This window comes from Symphalangus syndactylus, chromosome 6, assembly GCF_028878055.3.
Source record: "Symphalangus syndactylus isolate Jambi chromosome 6, NHGRI_mSymSyn1-v2.1_pri, whole genome shotgun sequence".
NCBI classification, from domain to species: domain Eukaryota; kingdom Metazoa; phylum Chordata; class Mammalia; order Primates; family Hylobatidae; genus Symphalangus; species Symphalangus syndactylus.
Window position 1 is genome coordinate 512,010 of NC_072428.2, and position 18,038 is coordinate 530,047.

The following is an 18,038-nucleotide window of genomic DNA, read 5'->3' on the forward strand; positions in this document are numbered from 1 at the left end:
CGCCAGGAGGCCTATATTGGGAAAAAGAATGTCTACAAATAAAAACTACAGAGAAGAATTGTGTGAAACTTCTTTCTGTTCTGTTTGTTCAACTAAAAGAGTTGAACCTTAGCTTTGATTGAGCCGTTCTGAAACACTCTTTCTGTAGAAAATGCAAGTGGAGATTCGGAGCGCTAAGATGGTAATAGTGGAAAAAGGAATGTCTCCAAATATAAACTACACAGAATCATTCTGTGAAACTTCTTTCTGATCTGTGCATTCAGCTAACAGAGTTAAACCATACTTTTGATTGAGCAGATCTGAACACTCTTTCTGTAGAAAATGCAACTGGACCTTTGGAGCGCTAAGAGAGTAGTAGTGGAAAAAGGAATATATTCAAATATAAACTACACAGAAGCATTCTGTGAAACTTCTTTCTGATCTGAGCATTCAGCTAACAGAGTTAAACCATACTTTTGATTGAGCAGTTTTGAAACACTCTGTAGAAAATGCAACTGGACATTCGTAGCGCTAAGTGGGTAATAGTGGAAAAAAGAATATGTTCAAATATAAACTACACAGAAGCATTGTATGAAACTACTTTCTGTTCTGTGCATTCAACTAACAGAGTTGAACTTTAATTTTGATTGAGCCTTTCTGAAACACTCTTTCTGTAGAAACTGCATTTGGACATTCTGAGCGCTAAGAGGCCTCTATTGGGAAAAATAATATCTTCAAACAAAAACTACACAGAAGCATTTTGTGAAACTTATTTCTGATATGTTCATTAAGCTAACAGAGTTAAACCATACTTTTGATTGCGCAGTTCTGAACACTCTTTCTGTAGAAAATGCAAGTGGACATTCGGAGCGCTAAGAGGGTAATAGTGGAAAAAGGAAAATATTCAAATATAAACTACACAGTAGCATTCTGTGAAAATTCTTTCTGTTCTGTGCATTCAACTAACAGAGTTGAACCTTACTTTTGATTGAGCCGTTCTGAAACACTCTTTCTGTAGAAACTGCAATTGGACATGCTAAGCGCTAAGAGGCCTACATTGGGAAAAAGAATATCTTCAAATAAAAACTACACAGATGCATTCTGTGAAACTTATTTCTGATCTGTAAATTCAGTTAACAGAGATAAAGCATATTTTTGATTGAGCAGTTATGAAACACTCTTTTTGTAGAAAATGCAAGTGGAGATTCGGAGCGCTAAGGGGGTAATAGTGGAAAAAGGAATGTCTTCAAATATAAACTACACAGAATCATTCGGTGAAACTTCTTTCTGATCTGTGCATTCAGCTAACAGATTTAAACCATACTTTTGATTGAGCAGATCTGAACACTCTTTCTGTAGAAAATGCAGCTGGACATTTGGAGCGCTAAGAGCGTAGTAGTGGAAAAAGGAATATATTCAAATATAAACTACACAGAAGCATTCTGTGAAACTTCTTTCTGATCTGAGCATTCAGCTAACAGAGTTAAACCATACTTTTGATTGAGCAGTTTTGAAACACTCTGTCTGTAGAAAATGCAACTGGACATTCGTAGCGCTAAGTGGGTAATAGTGGAAAAAAGAATATGTTCAAATATAAACTACACAGAAACATTGTATGAAACTTCTTTCTGTTCTGTGCATTCAACTAACAGAGTTGAACCTTACTTTTGATTGAGCCGTTCTGAAACACTCTTTCTGTAGAAACTGCAATTGGACATTTTGAGCGCTAGGAGGCCTATACTGGGAAAAAGAATGTCTACAAATAAAAACTACAGAGAAGAATTGTGTGAAACATCTTTCTGTTCTGTTTGTTCAACTAAAAGAGTTGAACCTTAGTTTTGATTGAGCCGTTCCGAAACACTCTTTCTGTAGAAAATGCAAGTGGAGATTCGGAGCGCTAAGAGGGTAATAGTGGAAAAAGGAATGTCTCCAAATATAAACTACACAGAATCATTCTGTGAAACTTCTTTCTGATCTGTGCATTCAGCTAACAGAGTTAAACCATACTTTTGATTGAGCAGATCTGAACACTCTTTCTGTAGAAAATGCAACTGGACATTTGGAGCGCTAAGAGAGTAGTAGTGGAAAAAGGAATATATTCAAATATAAACTACACAGAAGCATTCTGTGAAACTTCTTTCTGATCTGAGCATTCAGCTAACAGAGTTAAACCATACTTTTGATTGAGCAGTTTTGAAACACTCTGTAGAAAATGCAACTGGACATTCGTAGCGCTAAGTGGGTAATAGTGGAAAAAAGGATATGTTCAAATATAAACTACACAGAAGCATAGTATGAAACTTCTTTCTGTTCTGTGCATTCAACTAACAGAGTTGAACTTTACATTTGATTGAGCCTTTCTGAAACACTCTTTCTGTAGAAACTGCAATTGGACATTCTGAGCGCTAAGAGGCCTCTATTGGGAAAAATAATATCTTCAAATAAAAACTACACAGAAGCATTGTGTGAAACTTATTTCTGATATGTTCATTAAGCTAACAGAGTTAAACCATACTTTTGATTGCGCAGTTCTGAACACTCTTTCTGTAGAAAATGCAAGTGGACATTCGGAGCGCTAAGAGGGTAATAGTGGAAAAAGGAATATATTCAAATATAAACTACACAGTACTATTCTGTGAAACTTCTTTCTGTTCTGTGCATTCAACTAACAGAGTTGAACCTTACTTTTGATTGAGCCGTTCTGAAACACTCTTTCTGTAGAAACTGCAATTGGAAATTTTGAGCGCTAGGAGGCCTATATTGGGAAAAAGAATGTCTACAAATAAAAACTACACAGAAGAATTGTGTGAAACTTCTTTCTGTTCTGTTTGTTCAACTAAAAGAGTTGAACCTTAGTTTTGATTGAGCCGTTCTGAAACACTCTTTCTGTAGAAAATGCAAGTGGAGATTCGGAGCGCTAAGAGGGTAATAGTGGAAAAAGGAATGTCTCCAAATATAAACTACACAGAATCATTCTGTGAAACTTCTTTCTGATCTGTGCATTCAGCTAACAGAGTTAAACCATACTTTTGATTGAGCAGATCTGAACACTCTTTCTGTAGAAAATGCAACTGGACACTTGGAGCGCTAAGAGAGTAGTAGTGGAAAAAGGAATATATTCAAATATAAACTACACAGAAGCATTCTGTGAAACTTCTTTCTGATCTGAGCATTCAGCTAACAGAGTTAAACCATACTTTTGATTGAGCAGTTTTGAAACACTCTGTAGAAAATGCAACTGGACATTCGTAGCGCTAAGTGGGTAATAGTGGAAAAAAGAATATGTTCAAATATAAACTACACAGAAGCATTGTATGAAACTTCTTTCTGTTCTGTGCACTCAACTAACAGAGTTGAACTTTACATTTGATTGAGCCTTTCTGAAACACTCTTTCTGTAGAAACTGCAATTGGACATTCTGAGCGCTAAGAGGCCTATATTGGGAAAAATAATATCTTCAAATAAAAACTACACAGAAGCATTGTGTGAAACTTATTTCTGATATGTTCATTAAGCTAACAGAGTTAAACCATACTTTTGATTGCGCAGTTCTGAACACTCTTTCTGTAGAAAATGCAAGTGGACATTCGGAGCGCTAAGAGGGTAATAGTGGAAAAAGGAATATATTCAAATATAAACTACACAGTAGCATTCTGTGAAAATTCTTTCTGTTCTGTGCATTCAACTAACAGAGTTGAACCTTACTTTTGATTGAGCCGTTCTGAAACACTCTTTCTGTAGAAACTGCAATTGGACATGCTAAGCGCTAAGAGTCCTACATTGGGAAAAAGAATATCTTCAAATAAAAACTACACAGATGCATTCTGTGAAACTTATTTCTGATCTGTAAATTCAGTTAACAGAGATAAAGCATATTTTTGATTGAGCAGTTATGAAACACTCTTTTTGTAGAAAATGCAAGTGGAGATTCGGAGCGCTAAGAGGGTAATAGTGGAAAAAGGAATGTCTTCAAATATAAACTACACAGAATCATTCGGTGAAACTTCTTTCTGATCTGTGCATTCAGCTAACAGAGTTAAACCATACTTTTGATTGAGCAGATCTGAACACTCTTTCTGTAGAAAATGCAACTGGACATTTGGAGCGCTAAGAGCGTAGTAGTGGAAAAAGGAATATATTCAAATATAAACTACACAGAAGCATTCTGTGAAACTTCTTTCTGATCTGAGCATTCAGCTAACAGAGTTAAACCATACTTTTGATTGAGCAGTTTTGAAACACTCTGTCTGTAGAAAATGCAACTGGACATTCGTAGCGCTAAGTGGGTAATAGTGGAAAAAAGAATATGTTCAAATATAAACTACACAGAAACATTGTATGAAACTTCTTTCTGTTCTGTGCATTCAACTAACAGAGTTGAACCATACTTTTGATTGAGCCGTTCTGAAACACTCTTTCTGTAGAAACTGCAATTGGACATTTTGAGCGCTAGGAGGCCTATATTGGGAAAAAGAATGTCTACAAATAAAAACTACAGAGAAGAATTGTGTGAAACTTCATTCTGTTCTGTTTGTTCAACTAAAAGAGTTGAACCTTAGTTTTGATTGAGCCGTTCTGAAACACTCTTTCTGTAGAAAATGCAAGTGGAGATTCGGAGCGCTAAGAGGGTAATAGTGGAAAAAGGAATGTCTCCAAATATAAACTACACAGAATCATTCTGTGAAACTTCTTTCTGATCTGTGCATTCAGCTAACAGAGTTAAACCATACTTTTGATTGAGCAGATCTGAACACTCTTTCTGTAGAAAATGCAACTGGACATTTGGATCGCTAAGAGAGTAGTAGTGGAAAAAGGAATATATTCATATATAAACTACACAGAAGCATTTTGTGAAACTTCTTTCTGATCTGAGCATTCAGCTAACAGAGTTAAACCATACTTTTGATTGAGCAGTTTTGAAACACTCTGTAGAAAATGCAACTGGACATTCGTAGCGCTAAGTGGGTAATAGTGGAAAAAAGAATATGTTCAAATATAAACTACACAGAAGCATTGTATGAAACTTCTTTCTGTTCTGTGCATTCAACTAACAGAGTTGAACTTTACTTTTGATTGAGCCTTTCTGAAACACTCTTTCTGTAGAAACTGCAATTGGACATTCTGAGCGCTAAGAGGCCTCTATTGGGAAAAAATAATATCTTCAAATAAAAACTACACAGAAGCATTGTGTGAAACTTATTTCTGATATGTTCATTATGCTAACAGAGTTAAACCATACTTTTGATTGTGCAGTTCTGAACACTCTTTCTGTAGAAAATGCAAGTGGACATTCGGAGCGCTAAGAGGGTAATAGTGGAAAAAGGAATATATTCAAATATAAACTACACAGTAGCATTCTGTGAAAATTCTTTCTGTTCTGTGCATTCAACTAACAGAGTTGAACCTTACTTTTGATTGAGCCGTTCTGAAACACTCTTTCTGTAGAAACTGCAATTGGACATGCTAAGCGCTAAGAGGCCTATATTGGGAAAAAGAATATCTTCAAATAAAAACTACACAGATGCATTATGTGAAACTTATTTCTGATCTGTAAATTCAGTTAACAGAGATAAAGCATATTTTTGATTGAGCAGTTATGAAACACTCTTTTTGTAGAAAATGCAAGTGGAGATTCGGAGCGCTAAGAGGGTAATAGTGGAAAAAGGAATGTCTTCAAATGTAAACTACACAGAATCATTCGGTGAAACTTGTTTCTGATCTGTGCATTCAGCTAACAGAGTTAAACCATACTTTTGATTGAGCAGATCTGAACACTCTTTCTGTAGAAAATGCAACTGGACATTTGGAGCGCTAAGAGCGTAGTAGTGGAAAAAGGAATATATTCAAATATAAACTACACAGAAGCATTCTGTGAAACTACTTTCTGATCTGAGCATTCAGCTAACAGAGTTAAACCATACTTTTGATGGAGCAGTTTTGAAACACTCTGTCTGTAGAAAATGCAACTGGACATTCTTAGCGCTAAGTGGGTAATAGTGGAAAAAAGAATATGTTCTAATATAAACTACACAGAAGCATTGTATGAAACTTCTTTCTGTTCTGTGCATTCAACTAACAGAGTTGAACCTTACTTTTGATTGAGCCGTTCTGAAACACTCTTTCTGTAGAAACTGCAATTGGACATTCTGAGCGCTAGGAGGCCTATATTGGGAAAAAGAATGTCTACAAATAAAAACTACACAGAAGAATTGTGTCAAACTACTTTCTGTTCTGTTTGTTCAACTAAAAGAGTTGAACCTTAGTTTTGATTGAGCCGTTCTGAGAAACTCTTTCTGTAGAAAATGCAAGTGGAGATTCGGAGCGCTAAGAGGGTAATAGTGGAAAAAGGAATGTCTCCAAATATAAACTACACAGAATCATTCTGTGAAACTTCTTCTTGATCTGTGCATTCAGCTAACAGAGTTAAACCATACTTTTGATAGAGCAGATCTGAACACTCTTTCTGTAGAAAATGCAACTGGACATTTGGAGCGCAAAGAGAGTAGTAGTGGAAAAAGGAATATATTCAAATATAAACTACACAGAAGCATTCTGTGAAACTTCTTTCTGATCTGAGCATTCAGCTAACAGAGTTAAACCATACTTTTGATTGAGCAGTTTTGAAACACTCTGTCTGTAGAAAATGCAACTGGACATTCGTAGCGCTAAGTGGGTAATAGTGGAAAAAAGGATATGTTCAAACACAAACTACACAGAAGCATTGTATGAAACTTCTTTCTATTCTGTGCATTCAACTAACAGAGTTGAACCTTACTTTTGATTGAGCCTTTCTGAAACACTCTTTCTGTAGAAACTGCAATTGGACATTCTGAGCGCTAAGAGGCCTCTATTGGGAAAAATAATATCTTCAAATAAAAACTACACAGAAGCATTGTGTGAAACTTATTTCTGATATGTTCATTAAGCTAACAGAGTTAAACCATACTTTTGATTGCGCAGTTCTGAACACTCTTTCTGTAGAAAATGCAAGTGGAGATTCGGAGCGCTAAGAGTGTAATAGTGGAAAAAGGAATATATTCAAATATAAACTACACAGTAGCATTCTGTGAAAATTCTTTCTGTTCTGTGCATTCAACTAACAGAGTTGAACCTTACTTTTGATTGAGCCGTTCTGAAACACTCTTTCTGTAGAAACTGCAATTGGACATGCTAAGCGCTAAGAGGCCTACATTGGGAAAAAGAATATCTTCAAATAAAAACTACACAGATGCATTCTGTGAAACTTATTTCTGATCTGTAAATTCAGTTAACAGAGATAAAACATATTTTTGATTGAGCAGTTATGAAACACTCTTTTTGTAGAAAATGCAAGTGGAGATTCGGAGCGCTAAGAGGGTAATAGTGGAAAAAGGAATGTCTCCAAATATAAACTACACAGAATCATTCTGTGAAACTTCTTTCTGATCTGTGCATTCAGCTAACAGAGTTAAACCATACTTTTGATAGAGCAGATCTGAACACTCTTTCTGTAGAAAATGCAACTGGACATTTGGAGCGCAAAGAGAGTAGTAGTGGAAAAAGGAATATATTCAAATATAAACTACACAGAAGCATTCTGTGAAACTTCTTTCTGATCTGAGCATTCAGCTAACAGAGTTAAACCATACTTTTGATTGAGCAGTTTTGAAACACTCTGTCTGTAGAAAATGCAACTGGACATTCGTAGCGCTAAGTGGCTAATAGTGGAAAAAAGAATATGTTCAAATACAAACTACACAGAAGCATTGTATGAAACTTCTTTCTATTCTGTGCATTCAACTAACAGAGTTGAACCTTACTTTTGATTGAGCCTTTCTGAAACACTCTTTCTGTAGAAACTGCAATTGGACATTCTGAGCGCTAAGAGGCCTCTATTGGGAAAAATAATATCTTCAAATACAAACTACACAGAAGCATTGTGTGAAACTTATTTCTGATATGTTCATTAAGCAAACAGAGTTAAACCATACTTTTGATTGCGCAGTTCTGAACACTCTTTCTGTAGAAAATGCAAGTGGACATTCGGAGCGCTAAGAGTGTAATAGTGGAAAAAGGAATATATTCAAATATAAACTACACAGTAGCATTCTGTGAAAATCCTTTCTGTTCTGTGCATTCAACTAACAGAGTTGAACCTTACTTTTGATTGAGCCGTTCTGAAACACTCTTTCTGTAGGAACTGCAATTGGACATGCTAAGCGCTAAGAGGCCTACATTGGGAAAAAGAATATCTTCAAATAAAAACTACACAGATGCATTCTGTGAAACTTATTTCTGTTCTGTAAATTCAGTTAACAGAGATAAAACATATTTTTGATTGAGCAGTTATGAAACACTCTTTTTGTAGAAAATGCAAGTGGAGATTCGGAGCGCTAAGACGGTAATAGTGGAAAAAGGAATGTCTCCAAATATAAACTACACAGAATCATTCGGTGAAACTTCTTTCTGATCTGTGCATTCAGCTAACAGAGTTAAACCATACTTTTGATTGAGCAGATCTGAACACTCTTTCTGTAGAAAATGCAACTGGACATTTGGAGCGCTAAGAGCGTAGTAGTGGAAAAAGGAATATATTCAAATATAAACTACACAGAAGCATTCTGTGAAACTTCTTTCTGATCTGAGCATTCAGCTAACAGAGTTAAACCATACTTTTGATTGAGCAGATTTGAAACACTCTGTCTGTAGAAAATGCAACTGGACATTCGTGGCGCTAAGTGGGTTGTAGTGGAAAAAAGAATATGTTCAAATATAAACTACACAGGATCATTCTGTGAAACTTCTTTCTGTTCTGTGCATTCAACTAACAGAGTTGAACCTTACTTTTGATTGAGCCGTTCTGAAACACTCTTTCTGTAGAAACTGCAATTGGACATTCTGAGCGCTAAGAGGCCTATATTGGGAAAAAGAATGTCTACAAATAAAAACTACACAGAAGAATTGTGTGAAACTTCTTTCTGTTCTGTTTGTTCAACTAAAAGAGTTGTACCTTAGTTTTGATTGAGCCGTTCTGAAACACTCTTTCTGTAGAAAATGCAAGTGGAGATTCGGAGCGCTAAGAGGGTAATAGTGGAAAAAGGAATGTCTCCAAATATAAACTACACAGAATCATTCTGTGAAACTTCTTTCTGATCTGTGCATTCAGCTAACAGAGTTAAACCATACTTTTGATTCAGCAGATCTGAACACTCTTTCTGTAGAAAATGCAACTGGACATTTGGAGCGCTAAGAGGGTAGTAGTGGAAAAAGGAATATATTCAAATATAAACTACACAGAAGCATTCTGTGAAACTTCTTTCTGATCTGAGCATTCAGCTAACAGAGTTAAACCATACTTTTGATTGAGCAGTTTTGAAACACTCTGTCTGTAGAAAATGCAACTGGACATTCGTAGCGCTAAGTGGGTAGTAGTGGAAAAAAGAATATGTTCAAATATAAACTACACAGAAGCATTCTGTGAAACTTCTTTCTGTTCTGTGCATTCAACTAACAGAGTTGAACCTTACTTTTGATTGAGCCGTTCTGAAACACTCTTTCTGTAGAAACTGCAATTGGACATTCTGAGCGCTAAGAGGCCTATATTGGGAAAATGAATGTCTACAAATAAAAACTACACAGAAGAATTGTGTCAAACTTCTTTCTGTTCTGTTTGTTCAACTAAAAGAGTTGAACCTTAGTTTAGATTGAGCCGTTCTGAAACACTCTTTCTGTAGAAAATGCAAGTGGAGATTCGGAGCGCTAAGAGGGTAATAGTGGAAAAAGGAATGTCTCCAAATGTAAACTACACAGAATCATTCTGTGAAACTTCTTTCTGATCTGTGCATTCAGCTAACAGAGTTAAACCATAATTTTGATTCAGCAGATCTGAACACTCTTTCTGTAGAAAATGCAACTGGACATTTGGAGCGCTAAGAGAGTAGTAGTGGAAAAAGGAATATATTCAAATATAAACTACACAGAAGCATTCTGTGAAACTTCTTTCTGATCTGAGCATTCAGCGAACAGAGTTAAACCATAATTTTGATTGAGCAGTTTTGAAACACTCTGTCTGTAGAAAATGCAACTGGACATTCGTAGCGCTAAGTGGGTAATAGTGGAGAAAAGAATATGTTCAAATATAAACTACACAGAAGCATTGTATGAAACTTCTTTCTGTTCTGTGCATTCAACTAACAGAGTTGAAACTTACTTTTGATTGAGCCTTTCTGAAACACTCTTTCTGTAGAAACTGCAATTGGAAATTCTCAGCGCTAAGAGGCCTCTATTGGGAAAAATAATATCTTCAAATAAAAACTACACAGAAGCATTGTGTGAAACTTATTTCTGATATGTTCATTAAGCTAACAGAGTTAAACCATACTTTTGATTGCGGAGTTCTGAACACTCTTTCTGTAGAAAATGCAAGTGGACATTCGGAGCGCTAAGAGGGTAATAGTGGAAAAAGGAATATATTCAAATATAAACTACACAGTAGCATTCTGTGAAAACTCTTTCTGTTCTGTGCATTCAGCTAACAGTGTTGAACCTTACTTTTGATTGAGCCGTTCTGAAACACTCTTTCTGTAGAAACTGCAATTGGACATGCTAAGCGCTAAGAGGCCTGCATTGGGAAAAAGAATATCTTCAAGTAAAAACTACACAGATGCATTCTGTGAAACTTATTTCTGATCTGTAAATTCAGTTAACAGAGATAAAACATATTTTTGATTGAGAAGTTATGAAACACTCTTTTTGTAGAAAATGCAAGTGGAGATTCGGAGCGCTAAGAGGGTAATTGTGGAAAAAGGAATGTCTTCAAATATAAACTACACAGAATCATTTGGTGAAACTTCTTTCTGATCTGTGCATTCAGCTAACAGATTTAAACCATACTTTTGATTGAGCAGATCTGAACACTCTTTCTGTAGAAAATGCAACTGGACATTTGGAGCGCTAAGAGCGTAGTAGTGGAAAAAGGAATATATTCCAATATAAACTACACAGAAGCATTCTGTGAAACTTAATTCTGATCTGAGCATTCAGCTAACAGAGTTAAACCATACTTTTGATTGAGCAGTTTTGAAACACTCTGTCTGTAGAAAATGCAACTGGACATTCGTAGCGCTAAGTGGGTAATAGTGGAAAAAAGAATATGTTCAAATATAAACTACACAGAAGCATTCTGTGATACTTCTTGCTGTTCTGTGCATTCAACTAACAGAGTTGAACCTTACTTTTGATTGAGCCGTTCTGAATCACTCTTTCTGTAGAAACTGCAATTGGACATTCTGAGTGCTAAGAGTCTTATATTGATAAAAAGAATGTCTACAAATAAAAACTACACAGAAGAATTGTGTGAAACTTCTTTCTGTTCTGTTTGTTCAACTAAAAGAGTTGAACCTTAGTTTTGATTGAGCCGTTCTGAAACACACTTTCTGTAGAAAATACAAGAGGAGATTCGGAGCGCTAAGTGGGTAATAGTGGAAAAAGGAATGTCTCCAAATATAAACTACACAGAATCATTCTGTGAAACTTTTTTCTGATCTGTGCATTCAGCTAACAGAGTTAAACCATACTTTTGATTGAGCAGATCTGAACAGTCTTTCTGTAGAAAATGCAACTGGACATTTGGAGCGCTAAGAGAGTAGTAGTGGAAAAAGGAATATATTCAAATATAAACTACACAGAAGCATTCTGTGAAACTTCTTTCTGATCTGAGCACTCAGCTAACAGAGTTAAACCATACTTTTGATTGAGCAGTTTTGAAACACTCTGTCTGTAGAAAATGCAACTGGACATTCGTAGCGCTAAGTGGGTAATAGTGGAGAAAAGAATATGTTCAAATATAAACTACACAGAAGCATTGTATGAAACTTCTTTCTGTTCTGTGCATTCAACTAACAGAGTTGAACCTTACTTTTGATTGAGCCTTTCTGAAACACTCTTTCTGTAGAAACTGCAATTGGACATTCTGAGCGCTAAGAGGCCTCTATTGGGAAAAATAATATCTTCAAATAAAAACTACACAGAAGCATTGTGTGAAACTTATTTCTGATATGTTCATTAAGCTAAAAGAGTTAAACCATACTTTTGATTGCGCAGTTCTGAACACTCTTTCTGTAGAAAATGCAAGTGGACATTCGGAGCGCTAAGAGGGTAATAGTGGAAAAAGGAATATATTCAAATATAAACTACACAGTAGCATTCTGTGAAAACTCTTACTGTTCTGTGCATTCAGCTAACAGAGTTGAACCTTACTTTTGATTGAGCCGTTCTGAAACACTCTTTCGGTAGAAACTGCAATTGGACATGCTAAGCGCTAAGAGGCCTACATTGGGAAAAAGAATATCTTCAAATAAAAACTACACAGATGCATTCTGTGAAACTTATTTCTTATCTGTAAATTCAGTTAACAGAGATAAAACATATTTTTGATTGAGCAGTTATGAAACACTCTTTTTTTAGAAAAAGCAAGTGGAGATTCGGAGCGCTAAGAGGGTAATAGTGGAAAAAGGAATGTCTTCAAATATAAACTACACAGAATCATTCGGTGAAACTTCTTTCTGATCTGTGCATTCAGCTAACAGAGTTAAACCATACTTTTGATTGAGCAGATCTGAACACTCTTTCTGCAGAAAATGCAACTGGACATTTGGAGCGCTAAGAGCGTATTAGTGGAAAAAGGAATATATTAAAATATAAACTACACAGAAGCATTCTGTGAAACTTCTTTCTGATCTGAGCATTCAGCTAACAGAGTTAAACCATACTTTTGATTGAGCAGTTTTGAAACACTCTGTCTGTAGAAAATGCAACTGGACATTCGTAGCGCTAAGTGGGTAATAGTGGAAAAAAAAATATGTTCAAATATAAACTACACAGAAGCATTCTGTGAAACTTCTTGCTGTTTTGTGCATTCAACTAACAGTGTTGAACCTTACTTTTGATTGAGCCGTTCTGAATCACTCTTTCTGTAGAAACTGAAATTGGACATTCTGAGTGCTAAGAGGCTTATATTGATAAAAAGAATGTCTACAAATAAAAACTACACAGAAGAATTGTGTGAAACTTCTTTCTGTTCTGTTTGTTCAACTAAAAGAGTTGAACCTTAGTTTTGATTGAGCCGTTCTGATACACAATTTCTGTAGAAAATACAAGTGGAGATTCGGAGCGCTAAGAGGGTAATAGTGGAAAAAGGAATGTCTCCAAATATAAACTACACAGAATCATTCTGTGAAATTTCTTTCTGATCTGTGCATTCAGCTAACAGAGTTAAACCATACTTTTGATTGAGCAGATCTGAACACTCTTTCTGTAGAAAATGCAACTTGACATTTGGAGCGCTAAGAGAGTAGTAGTGGAAAAAGGAATATATTCAAATATAAACTACACAGAAGCATTCTGTGAAACTTCTTTCTGATCTGAGCATTCAGCTAACAGAGTTAAACCATACTATTGATTGAGCAGTTTTGAAACACTCTGTCTGTAGAAAATGCAACTGGACATTCGTAGCGCTAAGTGGGTAGTAGTGGAAAAAAGAATATGTTCAAATATAAACTACACAGAAGCATTCTGTGAAACTTCTTTCTGTTCTGTGCATTCAACTAACAGAGTTGAACCTTACTTTTGATTGAGCCGTTCTGAAACACTCTTTCTGTAGAAACTGCAATTGGACATTCTGAGCGCTAAGAGGCCTATATTGGGAAAAAGAATGTCTACAAATAAAAACTACACAGAAGAATTGTGTCAAACTTCTTTCTGTTCTGTTTGTTCAACTAAAAAAGTTGAACCTTAGTTTTGATTGAGCCGTTCTGAAACACTCTTTCTGTAGAAAATGCAAGTGGAGATTCGGAGCGCTAAGAGGGTAATAGTGGAAAACGGAATGTCTCCAAATATAAACTACACAGAAGCATTCTGTGAAACTTCTTTCTGATCTGAGCATTCAGCTAACAGAGTTAAACCATACTTTTGATTGAGCAGTTTTGAAACACTCTGTAGAAAATGCAACTGGACATTCGTAGCGCTAAGTGGGTAATAGTGGAAAAAAGAATATGTTCAAATATAAACTACACAGAAGCATAGTATGAAACTTCTTTCTGTTCTGTGCATTCAACTAACAGAGTTGAACTTTACTTTTCATTGAGCCTTTCTGAAACACTCTTTCTGTAGAAACTGCAATTGGACATTCTGAGCGCTAAGAGGCCTCTATTGGGAAAAATAATATCTTCAAATAAAAACTACACAGAAGCATTGTGTGAAACTTATTTCTGATATGTTCATTAAGCTAACAGAGTTAAACCATACTTTTGATTGCGCAGTTCTGAACACTCTTTCTGTAGAAAATGCAAGTGGACATTCGGAGCGCTAAGAGGGTAATAGTGGAAAAAGGAATATATTCAAATATAAACTACACAGTAGCATTCTGTGAAACTTCTTTCTGTTCTGTGCATTCAACTAACAGAGTTGAACCTTACTTTTGATTGAGCCGTTCTGAAACACTCTTTCTGTAGAAACTGCAATTGGAAATTTTGAGCGCTAGGAGGCCTATATTGGGAAAAAGAATGTCTACAAATAAAAACTACAGAGAAGAATTGTGTGAAACTTCTTTCTGTTCTGTTTGTTCAACTAAAAGAGTTGAACCTTAGTTTTGATTGAGCCGTTCTGAAACACTCTTTCTGTAGAAAATGCAAGTGGAGATTCGGAGCGCTAAGAGGGTAATAGTGGAAAAAGGAATGTCTCCAAATATAAACTACACAGAATCATTCTGTGAAACTTCTTTCTGATCTGTGCATTCAGCTAACAGACTTAAACCATACTTTTGATTGAGCAGATCTGAACACTCTTTCTGTAGAAAATGCAACTGGACATTTGGAGCGCTAAGAACGTAGTAGTGGAAAAAGGAATATATTCAAATATAAACTACACAGAAGCATTCTGTGAAACTTCTTTCTGATCTGAGCATTCAGCTAACAGATTTAAACCATACTTTTGATTGAGCAGTTTTGAAACACTCTGTCTGTAGAAAATGCAACTGGACATTCGTAGCGCTAAGTGGGTAATAGTGGAAAAAAGAATATGTTCAAATATAAACTACACAGAATCATTGTATGAAACTACTTTCTGTTCTGTGCATTCAACTAACAGAGTTGAACCTTACTTTTGATTGAGCCGTTCTGAAACACTCTTTCTGTAGAAACTGCAATTGGACATTTTGAGCGCTAGGAGGCCTATATTGGGAAAAAGAATGTCTACAAATAAAAACTACAGAGAAGAATTGTGTGAAACTTCTTTCTGTTCTGTTTGTTCAACTAAAAGAGTTGAACCTTAGTTTTGATTGAGCCGTTCTAAAACACTCTTTCTGTAGAAAATGCAAGTGGAGATTCGGAGCGCTAAGAGGTTAATAGTTAAAAAAGGAATGTCTCCAAATATAAACTACACAGAATCATTCTGTGAAACTTCTTTCTGATCTGTGCATTCAGCTAACAGAGTTAAACCATACTTTTGATTGAGCAGATCTGAACACTCTTTCTGTAGAAAATGCAACTGGACATTTGGAGCGCTAAGAGAGTAGTAGTGGAAAAAGGAATATATTCAAATATAAACTACACAGAAGCATTCTGTGAAACTTCTTTCTGATCTGAGCATTCAGCTAACAGAGTTAAACCATACTTTTGATTGAGCAGTTTTGAAACACTCTGTAGAAAATGCAACTGGACATTCGTAGCGCTAAGTGGGTAATAGTGGAAAAAAGAATATGTTCAAATATAAACTACACAGAAGCATTGTATGAAACTACTTTCTGTTCTGTGCATTCAACTAACAGAGTTGAACTTTACTTTTGATTGAGCCTTTCTGAAACACTCTTTCTGTAGAAACTGCAATTGGACATTCTGAGCGCTAAGAGGCCTCTATTGGGAAAAATAATATCTTCAAATAAAAACTACACAGAAGCATTGTGTGAAACTTATTTCTGATATGTTCATTAAGCTAACAGAGTTAAACCATACTTTTGATTGCGCAGTTCTGAACACTCTTTCTGTAGAAAATGCAAGTGGACATTCGGAGCGCTAAGAGGGTAATAGTGGAAAAAGGAATATATTCAAATATAAACTACACAGTAGCATTCTGTGAAACATCTTTCTGTTCTGTGCATTCAACTAACAGAGTTGAACCTTACTTTTGATTGAGCCATTCTGAAACACTCTTTCTGTAGAAACTGCAATTGGACATTTTGAGCGCCAGGAGGCCTATATTGGGAAAAAGAATGTCTACAAATAAAAACTACAGAGAAGAATTGTGTGAAACTTCTTTCTGTTCTGTTTGTTCAACTAAAAGAGTTGAACCTTAGCTTTGATTGAGCTGTTCTGAAACACTCTTTCTGTAGAAAATGCAAGTGGAGATTCGGAGCGCTAAGAGGGTAATAGTGGAAAAAGGAATGTCTCCAAATATAAACTACACAGAATCATTCTGTGAAACTTCTTTCTGATCTGTGCATTCAGCTAACAGAGTTAAACCATACTTTTGATTGAGCAGATCTGAACACTCTTTCTGTAGAAAATGCAACTGGACCTTTGGAGCGCTAAGAGAGTAGTAGTGGAAAAAGGAATATATTCAAATATAAACTACACAGAAGCATTCTGTGAAACTTCTTTCTGATCTGAGCACTCAGCTAACAGAGTTAAACCATACTTTTGATTGAGCAGTTTTGAAACACTCTGTCTGTAGAAAATGCAACTGGACATTCGTAGCGCTAAGTGGGTAATAGTGGAAAAAAGAATATGTTCAAATATAAACTACACAGAAGCATTGTATGAAACTACTTTCTGTTCTGTGCATTCAACTAACAGAGTTGAACTTTAATTTTGATTGAGCCTTTCTGAAACACTCTTTCTGTAGAAACTGCAATTGGACATTCTGAGCGCTAAGAGGCCTCTATTGGGAAAAATAATATCTTCAAACAAAAACTACACAGAAGCATTTTGTGAAACTTATTTCTGATATGTTCATTAAGCTAACAGAGTTAAACCATACTTTTGATTGCGCAGTTCTGAACACTCTTTCTGTAGAAAATGCAAGTGGACATTCGGAGCGCTAAGAGGGTAATAGTGGAAAAAGGAAAATATTCAAATATAAACTACACAGTAGCATTCTGTGAAAATTCTTTCTGTTCTGTGCATTCAACTAACAGAGTTGAACCTTACTTTTGATTGAGCCGTTCTGAAACACTCTTTCTGTAGAAACTGCAATTGGACATGCTAAGCGCTAAGAGGCCTACATTGGGAAAAATAATATCTTCAAATAAAAACTACACAGATGCATTCTGTGAAACTTATTTCTGATCTGTAAATTCAGTTAACAGAGATAAAGCATATTTTTGATTGAGCAGTTATGAAACACTCTTTTTGTAGAAAATGCAAGTGGAGATTCGGAGCGCTAAGAGGGTAATAGTGGAAAAAGAAATGTCTTCAAATATAAACTACACAGAATCATTCGGTGAAACTTCTTTCTGATCTGTGCATTCAGCTAACAGAGTTAAACCATACTTTTGATTGAGCAGATCTGAACACTCTTTCTGTAGAAAATGCAGCTGGACATTTGTAGCGCTAAGAGCGTAGTAGTGGAAAAAGGAATATATTCAAATATAAACTACACAGAAGCATTCTGTGAAACTTCTTTCTGATCTGAGCATTCAGCTAACAGAGTTAAACCATACTTTTGATTGAGCAGTTTTGAAACACTCTGTCTGTAGAAAATGCAACTGGACATTCTTAGCGCTAAGTGGGTAATAGTGGAAAAAAGAATATGTTCAAATATAAACTACACAGAAACATTGTATGAAACTTCTTTCTGTTCTGTGCATTCAACTAACAGAGTTGAACCTTACTTTTGATTGAGCCGTTCTGAAACACTCTTTCTGTAGAAACTGCAATTGGACATTTTGAGCGCTAGGAGGCCTATACTGGGAAAAAGAATGTCTACAAATAAAAACTACAGAGAAGAATTGTGTGAAATATCTTTCTGTTCTGTTTGTTCAACTAAAAGAGTTGAACCTTAGTTTTGATTGAGCCGTTCTGAAACAC